Below are 13293 nucleotides of genomic sequence, written 5' to 3'. Positions count from 1 at the left end.
AAACTTACTAATCAGATCCTCAAAATAGATCCAGTGCTGACTATAAAGCTATCTACAATGCCTTGGTTAGTTAGAAGCAGCAGCCTTTCTGCTGCAGATTGCTGTGCATTAAACCATGCAAGCTACATGTTGCACTGTCCAGATCTCTACTTTTAGCAGAAATAGTTTAAAGCTAGGTTATTTTTAACCAACCTTGTATCCCACAGCATAAATATACAGTATTTCTGCTGATACATTGTCCAAGAGGCAATGAATTTTTTAAAAGCTCCTTATTTCTACAGGATCTTTTAAATCATTGGGAAGCACAGGACATAGTTCCTCAAGTATTATAAAATGTTTTCTTTCCAGTACTCTGCAAAAACTTGGTTTGAATACACAAATTCTGTCATTATAGAAGTTCAGCTGAAGTGTTTGCCATGTTCACACTATATAACCTTTTAAATCCTGACCACACTCTAGGTACTTGATTGGAAAGCAGTCTAGACCACATCAGCACATAAAACCATAAGCAACTGCAAGAAATTCTTCATTACATCCACAGGTTAATATAATACCTCATGGTGCCTTATAATATGAACCATTATCCAGGACCAAACCTGAAATTGTCTGTCAGCAGTCTACACATGAAAACAAAATGGACTTGGTTCTCAGTGAAAATGTGTGAGCAAACTCTTTGGTCAATATTGTGTATTCCAAAGTATCTTACAGTAAATATGATCATAGAGAATATATCCTTATTCGTTTTTTTTTTCAGATTAACAGTTGAAGACTTAACTTGAACCTCAAAACATTCATAAATCCAGACAACCTGCCTGTAATGCAGTCTTGATAAAGGACAGATAAAAAATCATAACACTGTATTATTCAAGGACAGAGAGAAACAGATTTCACAATGAGCTACACTTGTAGGAGTATATTGAAAACTACGTATCTTGCTCTAAATTAATAAGAACATAATTTTGGTAAGACTGGCCAGTAGGAATAATACATAATTTAAAGGGTATACAAGTTCATCATTGCTTATAACATTTTCTGTTTTCCTCTTAAAAACAGATTTCAAAGGAATTGAAGTTGTATGTTAAATATAGATGTCTTAATCTAGATAATATGGAAGTGTTAATTCATTAAAGTAGTGATAATTGGTTTTGACCTTATTTATTGCAGAATATGTTGGTGAATTTGTCTAACCAAAGAAGGCAATTTATGCAAAAATCAATTCCAGCATGCTTGTTGTGTTTGCACATGACTAGTTCAAGCAAAAACATTTTATTTAAATGCTAAGAGTTAGCATAAATATTTTCAAGTAATTTTACTAGTATAGATCCAACTTTAATGCTCCTTACGTTCACTGCAAACACAGATGCTGAACATCAATACTGCATACTTGCAGTTACCTCTAATGAAACATTTAAAATGCAGCAGTTCAATCTACCAAGTATTTCTGGAACTAATCAATAATGAAATGGGAACTTTCAATAGAAGAGCTGACAACCTTGGTAACTCACGGTTTTATGCATGAAGATTTCTGTTTATAAATATAATAATTTGCCAATTTTATTTACTGTGTAGTTCCATTTTACTCTGAAATTTCAAAGCTTCTTTTCCAGAGTGGTAATAGAATTTCAAAGTATTCAAGATCTCTGGATTTATCCAGAGTTTTATAATAGCTCAACTTTGTAAACAATTGCCTCTTTTTCCAGTTCTGTCAGGAGAACGACAGGACAATATTCTAAGACAGTAATTCAGGATCAAATTACCTGAAACACAAAGGGGAGTTAGAAATTCTGAAGCTTAACAGTACTACTATATTTCCTCTGCAAGTAGAGGAGGGCCATGCAGCTGTTATTTAACAGCTCCCTGAAATCTGAGGAGTAGAGTTATGAGGCAACTCCTCACAGAAACCTATAATGTGGAAAAAGCACAGATGGGAGTAGTATGAAACAGATTCTGAAAAATCTGTCAATTGACTGATGTGATTTATGTGTAAAGGGAAAATAAAAGAAACCAGAACTCAAGGTAGGCTATATTACTTGCCCCTAACTTTGGTTATTACCTGAGTACACTTTTAATCCTGTTAAGAGTAATCATCCATGCAAAGGACACAATGTTCTGTTGAATACAGTGGCACATTCTGAGAACAAGAGGGACTCTCTGTATTTCTGTCTTGGCTTTGAGTACCTGCTATGTTTCCTCAGGATCAAAATAAACAACATGCTATGCATATAAGAAGATCAGCACAAAGCTTAAAGAACAAACTAAAGACAGACTGGATTCAGATAGGGTTCTTAGCTCTTCAGTCTTGCGTACTACAGTCCACTCTACCTTCTTCTGATCTACCATTTCACAATGTGCATCAGATCTTGTAATGGGCTGAGAAATTATCTTCTTTTATTTCTCTATTGAAGAATTCTGTTTTCAGATCTTTCATGAAGAAAAATCATCCATGGAATTCCACCTGGATCTCCAATGGAAATCATGTTGAACATTATCAAGGAGAAGGGGTAATAAACTAAGTGATAAAGTTTTCTAAGATAATATTTTTGGAGAACATATAATCAGATAGTTTGGTATGAAACAAAAATTTGCATAAACACCTTACTTATGATACCAGCATGCAAAATTCAGTATATTCAATTCCGTATTCAAAGTACTGAATGCAGGGAAAAAAAACAGACCAACCTTGTTTACACAGAGATGGGCTCTGAACTAGTTATTATTGCTTAGCTAAGAGACCTTGAGAATTTAATTGGTAGTTCTATGAAAACACCTACTCAATCCTGACAATATGACAATAAAAGGAATTATTATGCAAAGATTGGTACCCAAACAGAAAAATATTACTATGCCCCTGTATAAATCTATGTTGACTCTCTTTGCTTTTAGTTGTTTCCTCTGGGGGATAAAGGGGATGGGGGGTGGAAGGGGAGCATAATTAAAAATTGCAGTAAAACATGAAACAAACAAAGAAAAAACACAAAGAAACTAGAATGATTAAAGGTGTGGGAAGCCTTCCATACAAGCACCTATTAAATGTCTGAAATTCTTCAGAATGCAAAAGAGATGACTAAAAATATATGTCAGGAGCTTCAAAAAATCAGTATGTTGGAGACTGAGAATACAGAACAATTGAAGAAGTTCTTGTCACACAAGAACTAAATAAACTAAACAGAAAGTGTGCACAACAAGCAAACAAGCAAAAAAAACCATACTTATTCTAGCCAGAAGTCATTAAACTGAAAGTCTCTGAAACAGAATGTTGTAGATGCTAATTTCACATGGTTCCAAAATGCAATCAAATTTATGAATGAGGCATCCACTAAGAGATATTAAAGATAATCAGTCTCCAAAACAAAAATCACTAGAGATGAGAAAGTATATTAGAAGACTCTTAAATGCTTTTTCTTTTGTTATCTTCCCTAAGCAGACTAAGAGATACCGGACTAGATGGATCTTTGTTGCAACTCAGAAGTTGTTATGGGTATGTTGTTACCTATGGATATTAACTCAGCACTTCATAAGCACAAACAAAACATTTATCTTTGTTTAGCATCAAATATTCCTTAAATAGGGTGTTCAGCAAGGTTTAAAACACTTTAAGTATTCTCTTCAGCAAATACTTCTCCACCATGTGTCTAGGTTGAGAAGAATTATTATTGTAAAGCAAAACAAATTTTTAGAAATGACACTTTTCTCCTATCATTTATTCATGGACGAGTGGCAACCAGATGAATTGTTTCGATCCCTTCCATCTTATGCAATCATTTTCCCAATTCTTACATTAAATAACTACATAAAGAAGCCCCCTCCCTCCCAGTAGGCTTACACTGTTTTGCATCTTTTTATTACATCACATGTAATACTGCGATATGTATACCTCTGCTTGTAGCTTCACAGCCTTTGAAAGGTGCCTTTTTTTTCCACTATGGCCAAAATTGCAATTCACATATAAATCACTTGCTAACCAAATCCTAAACATAGGATTTGATGATCTGAGAGAATGATCTGGTTAGAAAAATTCTTTTAGAATCTACTGACGAGTTAACTGGGGATACAACACAGCCACAGGCATATTTCATTAGTCTGTTTCCTTATTTGCTTTGGTAAAAAACAAGTTTTTCTTTCTTCTTTCCCTGCCCCCCCCCCTTTTTTTATCCCAAGTGTCTAAACTACATTTGGATAATTGCATATACATTTTAAGCCTGTATATGAAACATAACAGCCATGCAACTAAGTAAGGACTCCAGCAATCACAGGCAGCAGAGTTAATGGGATATACTATTTCATCTAATATACACAACCTTCATGTACCTAAATGCTCCTATTGAATTTTGCTTGCATGTACCTCTATAATGAATATATAAATAATTATTATACGAAATTATGCGATGTTTGTTTCTGAGCAGTTTCAAAGCCAGAAATGTTGAGGAGCAAGAAACATCACATGTTAGAATACAATTATCTGAGACTATAAAACCAGCTTAGACAGACTTGATGATTCTTCCCCCCCCCCCCCACCATACCATGGCCTATATTAATATGGAGTTACACAGTTTAAATTCTGGGGTGCCATGTTCCTTAACTCTATACACACCAAAACACTATTTGCCAGACCTCTTTTATCCAAACACCTTGTGAATGTACTAAAATAACTGACATTAGCTAACGTGTACTAGCAACTGTTCAAAGTAGACTACTAAGACTTTTATAAAATGGAAAAATTAGATAGTAAACTTCAAAGAGTGTCTTACTGCAGCAGTAAACTGCATAACAACGTATGAAAATACACTATGGAAGCATAACTTTAAAGAGAAAAAAACAATACTCTAAAGCTATGGAAGAATACTATAGTAAAACTTTAAATTGTGCTATTATGTTTTGGAAATGAAGTTAGTAATGACATTTCCGGAAACATGAACACTTTGTCAGAACCTAATTCTGTATGAAAAATGGAATGAACTCAGATAGTTTCTTCTCCAATATATATCTTTCCAATTGAGACATTTTTTCAGCTATGTTGTCCTTATTGTATGTAATGGATATTTGAGGACATTCAATCAAAAAAAACTTTCTCAATATACTGTAATACACTTTTCTGTAACACTAACATCAACAGCAAAGCTCACAGGCTTTGCAAAACTGGATATTTTTTTTTATTAGCCCCATTTACAGGACTTCCAATGTACTTTCATACAATCTAGGTGCAAAACTATGCATTCAGATTCCTTTTTATAGCGTAAATATCAGATATGCTTCAGAAATCCAGATATCCCAGGGATTACTAAAACACTTTTACAATCATCTTCTGACTGTAATAACTTCTTTATTTACCCGTATGTGTGAATAGAACCAAAGAAAATCAGCAGAGTAGATAAGTTATAAAAAACAAACAATGAAACAAAAACCCCAAGAGCCTCTTCTCAGGAAAGTTGTTGCTTTGGACTCCAAAATAGCCCAGGAAGTAAAAAGCGAGAACACCTAGCAAATTTTGGGATAAAGTTAATTCATAATAATTTTCTAAGGGGAACACTAGTGCTTGCTACTTAAGAACAACCAGCAAACTCAGCCTTGCATGGAGCATATAACAACACAAAGCAGCTCAAAAAGTCCTCCAAAGAAATAAATCGATTCTTGGACAGAAAAGCAATCTATTTCATTCAGTCTTCATATGAAATACTTAAATTATTTTAGTGATTAAAAAGCTCCCCTTTTGATGTCTTGGGGGGCTATGTCTTAGATTCACCTTTTCTTTAATTTTTTTCCATTTCATAAGCACAATTGAGAAATTGCCTTAGAATCTTATCACGTTACAGCAAGATCACTTCAGATCTCTAGTTAGCAATGTTTCTGACAAATCTTAAAAAATAATAATAAAAAAGCCAACTATTTTATTATTGAAATTTAATAGTGAGCTAAAACACAGCTTACCTCAACATGCAGTAGTAATCTCCTTTGAGTAAGTGGATTCAACATTTTCACATTCAGCTGTATGGAAAATAAAACACCTATCTCATGCATATACCTGAGACTTTGTTTTTAAAATCACACTCATGACCTAAATGTAAACTAACATGTACTGTTGTTTTTTTGTTGTTGCTTTGCTTGCTCACTTTTTAAGAGAAAAAGGATGTCTACATGCTGGTTCCTAAATACCTTAAATATGATTCCAGTTCTTTTTAAAGTAAAAGTAACTTGTACTTAGACTTAAAATGATAATACTTCTGAAATTTTGTTTAAATATATATTGATTATTGATTAACTATTTACAGCCAGCTACTCTAGGCTGAAACTGGTGACAAATTTTAAATATGAAATCCAGATAAGGAGATAATTTCCTGAGTGTAAAGAAAACAAGAAATGCTAAAGAGGCTTTCTTACCAAATAATGTTTTATGAGCCTATTAATATTCATAATAGTTCCAGAAGTGTAATTTTGCCTTGAAGTAGATACTTAATGTTCTTGCTAGTGATAATCTAGTGATCACCTCCTTTAACAAAGTCATTACCCCTTGTGGGTAAAACCCTGGAAGCATTTTCTCTCCTCCATCTCCCGGCCCCTGTTTTGGAGAAAAAAATATTAAGGTGACTATGATTATAAAGTATTATCTTAAATGTGTCTTGTAATGTTTCTTACAATATCTAAAGGTGTTTGTGGATGTTGGAACATCAGTCAAATCCTAATCTTACAGGGGCACTGCCTTGCAAAGATGAAAATATTCTCTCTGAATTAGCAACATAAAGACAATAGCTGCAGCAATACTGAAACTCACCACAAATAGCTATTTACAGCTAAATTTACAAAATTACATATCATTTATTTAGTACTGTGATGTCATGAATAACTATATTAGTATTCTGTTGCTACGCAACTCAGTTCATGAAATAACAGCTTATTCACACTACAATGGGACTAATTCATTTTAATACATCTTAACTGTTTCTTAAGTCACCTAGGTCAGTACAAACATTCTGCGGCCTGGGAGAAACACTAGTAGGGCTACAGCAAACGATGAATACCACACTTTATCAAAACTTCATGAGAAACACGTACAGTATCTGATCTGGCAGTATATTGATAAAATCTTTCATTTTTTTCCTTATCCAGGAAAAGGCAGAAATCAGGCAAAATTTTAAAAGAATAAAAAATTTTAGCTGCGCTATACTATTAATTGTTATCAAATGTTTAGAATGTATACTATAAAGAAGGTGCATTGAAAAACAGTTGTTCATTTCCTACTTTGATGCAGAATTTAAGGGGCAAAAATGTACCAACAACTCAGTATTTCCCAGAGGACTTCTACATTGTCAAATAGCAACATTTAAGGGAAAATATAATAAATAAAAATAAACAAACAAACACACACTTCAGCAGTTGTGAAGAGAATTGTAGAAACCATGATGGGCAAAAAGAGACCATTGCAATAAATAAATTTCTAATATCAACTTTATCATAAATGTTTTTGCTTATAAAGTCCTGGGGATTGATAGTACCATATAAAACTATTATAGTTTATAGAGATACAGTACCTGTAAAACATGACAGTTTTGGTAAGGCTGCATCAAAAGAATGTGCAACACAGGCCGTGTGTTGTGTATATGTTGGAAGAAACTTAGAGAGAGAAGTAACACTGCACCATAGTATATGACTTTGAGGCAAATCACAAGACACACTTGAGATGAGGGCTCTGAAGAGATCCCCACAGCTAGGTCCACCATCAGCAGTGGTTCAATGCACCCATTCTCAAGGCACTTCAAACCTTTCAATAAGGCTTACCGAGCTCTGGATCTTAAGACGTATAAGGAGAGTAGGCGCATATGAAAGTGACTTAGAAATATAAATTAATTAGAAATAAGAATCTTACACACTTGAATCATTTGGGGTGATGAAATGTGTTTTTAAACAGAATTACAGCTCCACCCAGAGCGAGCTTTTTTTTTTTTTTTTTTTAAGCTCCCTCCCCCGGCAACAGTTTTACTGAGGAAGCACATCGCACATCAAAATGAACTGATTATGACTTAGTGGCATGTGAGAAGTTTCAGGCACACAGTACTTCAAACCTTGAAACAGTATTTAATGCCTTAAAAATGTACTTGTTTGAAATTATCAGCTTTAAATTCTGGCCACTCAATACAAGAGGTGGTATTCTTTTCCAGCTGACAATCTCTAGACTGAAAACACATATAGAACAGGTAGGAATTTAAAAGACAGATTATGTTGAGCAGAAAAATATTGCCACTAAGTGCAATATCTTCTACTCAGTATGATGTTAACTGGTATTTTCAGAGGTTTGTGCTGAAATATAATACTCTCTGGAACAATCTGATACACACTACTTGTTGCTGAGCAGGAATTAATGATAGCAGGAGACAGAATAATACCTCTTCCTTTCTCAGGAGCTCTTTATTCCACTATTTGTTAATGTGCTTTACTATTGAAGACTCATCATAGTTGCAAAGTTCTGTCTCAGGTTTCATATTACATACAATATTTGGGACCTCATACTGAAATCATTAGAAGTATAAATTCGATAGGCATTTTTTAAATCAGGATTTGTGGGCTTGAGGATAACATACAGAAGCCAATGGGAAGACTCATTTATTTCAATGAATAATTCAGTATAAATTTTATATTTAGATTTGGGGGAGGAGGGGTAAATTGTGGTCTATTTTTCTTTGGAAAGAGATACACATTTCAAAAAAGGATTTTGGAATCTTTGTCTGTAATAACTGCAGTTGACAAATTGAAGTAGAAGTGAAAACAGTGGTGTCTTAGAGGCATTTTGCAGGAATGAGAAAATCTGATAATAACTAAGCCTTAACCAATCATAACTAGCCCTTTCTTTGTGGTGACTCCTTGCTTCTTGCCCTTCCACATGATTGAAGATGCAACAAAGCCCCAGATTTGACAATCGTATGAGGCACTTGCTTTCACATTTTCTCCTAACAGCTAAGATGAGAAGTTCTGCATTTTTCAGCCCTCATCATCTTCTGTAATAGCAGTCGTTACTGTAGGTTTACATACAGCTTCACACACATCTTAGTAATAAGGTATGCTTGAAACCTCAGTCTGGTATCTGTGACCTGAACAGCACTGCTAAGGTACTTTTAAAAATACAGAGCAACAGCATGTACAGTAGCAATACACATCATTCTGAATCACAGATGCAAGACAGATAAGAAAACTGTTGATCATGTTGTATGGTACCTCAACCTGTACTTTCAAGATGAGGTAGCACATGCAGTTCCTGTGAAACTGTAAAGCATCTCTAACATAACTTAAAAATTAAATTAGGTCATATTTTGTTTTGGGTAATTTTTTTTTAATTTTTTTTTTTACATCCAGTGGTAATGTTCACACTCAAGTAAGTCCTCAGTATTTAATTTCATGGCCCCTTTTTTAAGCATAAGATAACATCAAAATAGTTCTACATTAACAATAGAAAAATACTCTGAAGAACTGTTTTCTTCTTCATTTTATGCAGGATGTGAATTGTTAGAGCATTTAGTTCTATTATTTACCATAAACTTGTTATTTGTATTCAATCCGTCCTATTCATAAATATCTAAATTACCATCATTCTTGCTATTGTGAACACAAAGAGAAGTGCCTACATACATATTTGCATCGGCTGAGTGATCAAGCAGAATAATTTGTTACTATTTACTTGCTTCTGGTATTCCTCAAGATTTTGCAAGCCACCATGAGGGCCACCCAAAGCACCTGCTTTGAAATTTCATTTTAGAAGGTACTTTAAAGGAGAAAAATATATAAGATGATTTATTTTAGGAAAGAGTACTAGAAGACGAACAGAGACTGTATTTACAGCAAACACAGTATTATCTTAATACCATAGAACACATTACATAAAGTAAGAAAATCCTTGAAAAACTAAGGATGTGCATTGGTTGAGATGTTTAATTTACAGAAGAAAAAGCTTTCAAGAATCTGTATTTCATATTTCTACCTTTTGCTTGGCTCTATCACCTTATGCTTTCAGCCACCCTTTATGACAAAGTTAAATACAGTCTTCCCTGTCTAAAAACACTCTCTTATAGAAAATCCTTTAGCTTAGGGCTGGTTGGGGAAAGAAAACAAACAAGCAAATCAAAACACTAAGATGGTGCGAGATCACTGTTGGGATAGATTTTTATATGATGTGGCTAGGGCAGTGGAGAACTGACCCATATGTTCAGAACAATTTCTTCAGTCCCATGTTTATAAGACCTAGCTAGGTCTAAACTTTCCGTTTTATCTTAGAAAAAAATTTTCAGGCTCCTTTCTACAGGTACTATTGATCTAGTGGAACTGTTATCACATCTGTTAGGCAGATATCTAGTAGATGTCTGCCATAGCACCAAAAACAAACTCATGATATATGTGAAAACAGCCAAAACCACGAAAGCCATGTTACAGTCTTGCTAGTATGTTAAACACTACACAAGCCAGTAAGCGTCTTCATATTCTCATAGCATTTTGCAAACTGGGACTTGGCGCAAACCTGCAAAGCAGTACACCCTCTCAAGCCTTTTTCTTTGTTGTTACTGCCTTAGCACCTGACCTTTCAAAGGAAAAAAGGGAATTTTTATTCCACTGCTTACAGTTTTTCGCATCGGGTTGTCCTGTTTATTTTGAACTCATTTTGTTAGATAAAATGTGATGGTCAAAAGTAATTCACAGAATATATGCAAGTGTGTATATGTATGCATAAATATACATTTATGTTAATATATTAATGATTACATATACAATCAATGATTAATCTTTGCCCTTAAGGTGGCTTATTTTCTACCAGAACAGGAAAAAAAAAAAAGTAGTTTCTGTTGTCTGTGGGGAACTCTTAATAAAGCAGTACAATTTACAGTCATGTTTGGTTCTGAGTTTACAGTCTTTAGATGACAGTCAAAATTCTAATTAAGTGAGACAATTAAAAAAAAAATCCTACCTGCAAGTGCTAATGAGACAGTACTGATAATTAAACCACTGATAGGCATTCATATTTAAATAAAATGTTTTTGCCTAATCCTTTAAAAAAGAAACAACTTCAAGGGAGCAGGTTGTTCAGCAGCATTGTGACAATTGCTTTTAATTCTACCCAACTATGTTCAAAATGCTATCCAAGTGTTTTTAAATGTCACTTAAAATCACAGCTAGAAACATGCATGGTATGCTTGATTATTACTATCCCCTTTCTAGGCTCAAGCTGATGACTCCTCAGCTCAAACTGATATCCCCAGTGCCTCCTCTCAACCCTTTTCCAGCTTTCTGGATTTCTTGAAAGATTCTTTTGTGTATCCTGCTCCTGTACTTGGTAGGGGGGATCGATTAGCACTTACGTTTAGAAAATAAGAGCTGTTTAATCTTCGCCCCATTAAAATATATATCTTAAGAGTATATGTTGATGCCTATGACATGTTTTATGTTTTAGCTGCTTTGGGTACAGACTGGCTCCCAAAGCATCCTTGGGAAATTACCACAAACTGTGGGGCTGTGACCAATACCATGTCTCCTTCTTTATGACCTAGTATTTCTATGCTCATTTAATTGTCTTAACAAACAAGACATTAGAATTCCTTCCCTTCTCTTCCTTTTCTTTCACTCCCTTTTTGTGCTTACAAGCAACTCATTAAAGTTATAGAAATAAAGAAGGGGGAAAACAACAACAACAAAAAACAACAACTAAGTTCCGCACAGCAGTTTTGATATGGATCCATTTCTCCAGCATTACACTTTTTTTTTTTTCCCTTCAGAGTAAACAAATCTCAATAACTTGTTGTCCAGGGTAGACAACCTTTAGTGAGGATGATAACAGTTAACAGTTTTCAGACCCACCACACTACTGCTAATATTTAAAGAGGCATTATCCACTGGGAGTATCAGGTATTACATTGAGATTAGGATCTAAATGTAGATTTAAAAGGTGAAGATAGAAGAATTAAAAACTAGAGAGAAATACACTATCAGCTCAAGGGACAGGACTGTGTAAGAGGTCAAAAAATCAATAGTTCAAGCATTTTCAATTTAGGATAACAGATTTCTTTTACTCTTCTTTAACTAAAAAATAAAACCATAATATTTTCAAAAATTATCCCCTTCTAATACTATTGCTCAATTCTAATTAAGATATAGTCATGAGAAGTACTTAAAAAATCCTTCGTATTTGTATTATTTAAATTGCTTTTTCTACATGTTTGAAAGTGTCACAGCTGGTCAAAAATCATCATTCCCATACTGTACAAAATTATCACTTCATAATTATAATACCTGCAATCATAATTTTGGACTATGATGTTAAAATATTTAAATACCAAAAGAAAATTCTGAAAAAAACACAACAGTTTTTGTTTGGAATAAATCTTTTCAACATTCCTACATTGTTTTATTAAAGAAAATTAACATGTTTAATTCTTAAGTTTTAGTTTTAACTTTAATGGTGGAAGATGTGATGTGAGTGCTTCTTACCTATCCTTCCTTACACGGATCTGGTTCCCGCCCATATTAATTCTCTGTATAAGCAGAGACTTGCCATTGCTAGTAACAGATAACAGCAAACACACCTATGGACTGGACCTGTCACGGTCACTTTGGGTTTGGCTTGGCTTGTGTGGAGTGCTTGGGTTCAGCTTGACCAGATAGCTATCAATTAGTTTTATTTTTGTTTCACTTTGTATGCTTTCACAGCAATATGTAATTTTTGTTAATACTTTTGATGTAGATTGGAAGGACTAAACTCAAACTCTCTCAAGACCAAATGCAGTGGAACTAGAGCTAATTTTTTACCTTTATTGAAAGAGTATTTGTTGTGCCATAATTACAGACACTAATGGTATTCCACATTCCTTTGGCTATTAGGCACACAATGAACTGGAAACTTTTTGAGGTTTAATTTTCAAACTATGTAATGAATACATGGACAATCTGTTAAAAAGCCTTATATGGAGAAATGAATGTTGGACTAGAAATCACCTTAATTCTCTCTGCTATGCACTATCACATTGACCCATACTCCAGTGGCTTCGTTAAGGTGTCCATATGTACTGTATTCATTTGTCTTAGTCACATGTGGCAAAGAACAAGCACCTGGCAAAACTACAGCACAAACCTGTACCTCTCTGGGAGTCCTGTGAAGACTGAGAGCACCTAATTAAAGTAGTACATTTGTTGCTGGGTTCATCAGAAATGGTTTCATCAGCAGTTATAAAGAAAGGGTACAGGGATGTGTTCTACCTTTTTCAGTGCTATAGCGATGTCCCGACTGCACTAGTTTTCACTTGTGCACAACACAGACTTTTCAATGCA

General features: G+C 34.2%; 1 protein-coding gene across 14 annotated transcripts in view; it reads right to left on the bottom strand.

Moving 5' to 3' along the window:
* Nucleotides 1-13293, bottom strand: part of FSTL5 (follistatin like 5) — a 413457-nt gene that overhangs the window by 98870 nt on the left and 301294 nt on the right. The gene's annotated exons all lie outside the window — the stretch shown is intronic.

Source organism: Anser brachyrhynchus, assembly GCF_964034855.1.
Source record: "Anser brachyrhynchus genome assembly, chromosome: 4".
Classification (NCBI taxonomy): Eukaryota; Metazoa; Chordata; class Aves; order Anseriformes; family Anatidae; genus Anser; species Anser brachyrhynchus.
The sequence above is the reverse complement of the archived record's forward strand: the minus strand, read 5'-3'. Positions and strand labels throughout refer to the sequence as shown.